This window comes from Myotis lucifugus, unplaced genomic scaffold, assembly GCF_000147115.1.
Source record: "Myotis lucifugus unplaced genomic scaffold, Myoluc2.0 scaffold_303, whole genome shotgun sequence".
NCBI classification, from domain to species: Eukaryota; Metazoa; Chordata; class Mammalia; order Chiroptera; family Vespertilionidae; genus Myotis; species Myotis lucifugus.
Window position 1 is genome coordinate 1097250 of NW_005871351.1, and position 3762 is coordinate 1101011.

Below are 3762 nucleotides of genomic sequence, written 5' to 3' on the forward strand. Positions count from 1 at the left end.
TGTGTCCTTACCCCCTATTGCCCCCCAACCCCCCCAACTCATGCCCTCACCCACCTGGTGTCTGTGTCTATTGGTTAGGTTTATATGCATGTATACAAGTCCTTTGGTTGATCTCTCCCCATTACCCCCACCCTACCCTGCCTTCCCTCTGAGGTTTGGCAATCTGATCTGTCTCTGGATCTGTGTTTTTCCATCAATTTATGTTGTTCATTATATTCCACAAATGAATGAGATCATGTGATATTTATTTTATCTGACTGGCTTATTTCACTTAGCATAATGCTCTGCATGTCCATCCATGCTGTTGCACATGGTAAGAATTCCTTCTTTTTACCGCAGCATATTATTCCATTGTGTAGATGTACCACAGTTTTCTAATCCAATCATCTGCTGATGGGCACTTAGGCTGTTTTCAAATCTTAGCTATGGTAAACTGTGCTGGTATTAACATAGAGGTGCATATATCTTTTCTGACTGGTGTTTCTGATTTCTTGGGGTATATTCCTAGAAGTGGGATTACTGGGTCAAATGGGAGTTCCAGTTTTAGTTTTTTGAGGAAACTCCATACTGTTCTCCACAGTGGCTGCACCAGTCTGCATTCCCACCAGCAGTGTAATAGGATTCCTTTTTCTCTGCATCCTCATCAGCACTTGTCGTTTGTTGATTTGTTGATGATAGCCATTCTGACAGGTGTGAGATGGTACCACATTGTCATTTTGATTTGCATCTCTGGGATGATTAGTGACTTTGAGCATATTTTCATATGTCTCTTGGCCTTCCTTATGTCCTCTTTCCAAAAGTATCTATTTAGGTCCATTGCCCATTTTTTGATTGGGTTGTTTATCTTCCTTTTGTTAAGTTGTATGAGTTCCCTGTAAATGTTGGAGATTAAGCCATTATCGGTGATAACATTGGCAAATATGCTCTCCCATGCAGTTGGCTTTCTTGTTTTGTTGATGGTTTTTTTTTGCTGTGCAGAAGCTTTTTATTTTGATGTAGTCCCATTTGTTTATTTTCTCTTTAGTTTCCATTGCTCTACGAGCTTTATTGGTGAAGATATTGCTTCAGCATATGTCTGAGATTTTGCTGCCTGTGGATTCCTCAAATATTTTTATGGTTTCCTATCTTATGTTTAAGTCCTTTATCCATTTTGATTTAATTTTTGTGTATGGTGTAAGTTGATGGTCTAGTTTCTTTTTTTTTTTGCATGTATCTGTCCAATTTTCCCAACCACATTTATTAAAGAGACTGTCTAACTACATTGTATGTTCTTGCCTCCTTTGTCAAATATTATTCTTAAGATTTCTTTAAACTGAGTTTTTGTAGCACATTTCCTCCAATCATTCTCTCTCCTCTATCCATTTATAGTACCAGCATTAGATATTGCATCTTGGATTTAGCATCTTAAAAATGCTAATTGATGTTTTAAATTAGTCCAGGTGCAGAGAAAGCAAGTGTCTGATTATTTTCCAGCCATACTGGAATCTACTGAAATCTATAAACCCATATTGAGAAATATGCAAATATATATTTATAAAGTTTCAGAAATTTACAAAGTCTTTGAAGCCTTTACATGAGCCTTCCATGTGGGGTGAATAAGAACCAAGAACTAGGTACCTTCCAAGTATAGTCTGTGATTGTTGAGACTTGGCTTCTATCCTAAATTTAGTAGTTTTAATTAAAATAAAGATAATTCTGTTGATTTTTATTAATACCATAGCTATAAAATATTAAAAATGCTTCTATGAGGAAATGAGTGCAAACAGAAAAAGGACTCACTTCTAGGATTTTCTGGCAACCCAGAAGTGTTCATACAGCTCATTTTAAACATGAGTTAAATTGTTTTTCTCTCCCACTATATTGGCTAAAATAATCTTGTCTTACACCTGGCTAACACTGAAATATATAGACATGAATCTATTGGTTCCTTTTATTTTTTTGACATGGTGATAAGTTTCTATGCAGTTCTTTACAATTGATGTTACCAATATTCAAAATCCTCTTAGAAATGCCGAAGTCAAAGAGATAGTCACCATTTTTCTCCCAAGGTAAATGACAATATTTACAATTGTACATGTTTTTCATATGTATCACTCTATCTTTTATGTTCAGGCAAGCCATCATATTTTTCAGTGGGTAATTTGAAAGATAAAGTGTTGAAGGCATCTAGGTTTGCAGTGAAATATGGTAAGGTAGCAATAGACTGCTGGCAGTGTTTCTAGTTTCATCAGAAAAAAAGAAATTAAATATCCAAAGTACTGCAGTTTACAGTTATGCATTGTTAACACATTATACTTTTTAGAACATCCCACTAGGATAGTAGTTATTACCCATTGACCTTGGGCATGCAATGTAAACTCTCTGAGTTTCAGTATCCTCATCTAAAAAATGAGGGCAATCACACCTCGGTGGGTTGTTCAAAAGCTTATAATGAGGTAACAAATCTCTTGCTGACCAACAGATGCTTGTGCCCATTATTGCTCCTTATGATCACCATGCAGCCAGTAGCCATAGAGAAATCTGGACTCTTGGACTCAACGTGAAGTTCCTCTATGGCAATGGTTCTCAACCTTCGTGATGCCGCGACCCTTTAATACAGTTTCTAATGTTGTGGTGACCCCCAATTTTATTGTTACAAATTAAACATAATTAAAGCATAGGGATTAATCACAAAAACAATATGTAATTATATATGTGTTTTCCGATGGTCTTAGGCAACCCCTGTGAAAGGGTCGTTCAACCCCCAAAGGGGTCGCGACCCACAGGTTGAGAACTGCTGCTCTATGAAGAGCAAGGTGAGATCATTTTAGAGCCTATGAATGATGGGCCACATGTGGGCAGCCAACTAAAGCTGGTGATAGTGAACTCAGCTACACCTGCTCTTAAGGACACCTGTCTCATATGTCACCAGGGACTTACAGGTGCTCCAAGGGCAGTTTCCTCATGTAGGCAATTTTCAAGTGTTCTTAGGGAATGGAGATGGTTTGTAGGCATAAATGTAACAGAAGATCAGGTTAGAGATAGATATCCAGATAAAGAAAATGGCATTCAGGAAAATATAGCATCTGAAAATGTTTCATTTATAGCCAAAGTTTTGAAATATTGAAGACATCAGTTACTTCATATATCTTATTTGACTCATATCTCATTTATGCTTTGGGATCAGTAGCATTTAATATAGTTCTAGAATGATTTAAGAGAATCAGAATATTTTATGCCACTTCACAAATTTCAGAAATATTCTCTTATATCAGACTAGAGGCCCAGTGCATGGAATTTGTGTATGGGGATGCGGGGGGTCTCCTCAGCCTGGCCTGCACCCTCTTCAATCCTCTCGCAATCCAGGACCTCTGGCTCCTAACTACTCACCTGCCTGATCGCCCCTAACTGCTCTCCCCTGCCAACCTGATCACTCCTAACCACCTGTTGGCCTGATCACCCCTAACCACCTCTGCCTCAGTGCCTGCCACCGTGGCTTTGTCCATAAGGATGCCCAGAAGAATGTCCAGAAGATGTATGGCTTAATTAGCATGTTACCCTTTTATTAGTATAGATTTATATTATTCTTTTTCACCACATTTTAAGTTGTTTCCATTTTTTTTCTGTTTTATCAGGACTTGATATTAATGTTAAATAAATAGTGGACACCTTAATTATGAAAAGGCATAATGAATGTTTGCCATAAAATAACAAAAGAAATAAGTAGTAATGAGAGAGATCTTTTTGTAAACTTACCCCAGGAAAGAGCATGTTCATTATGAC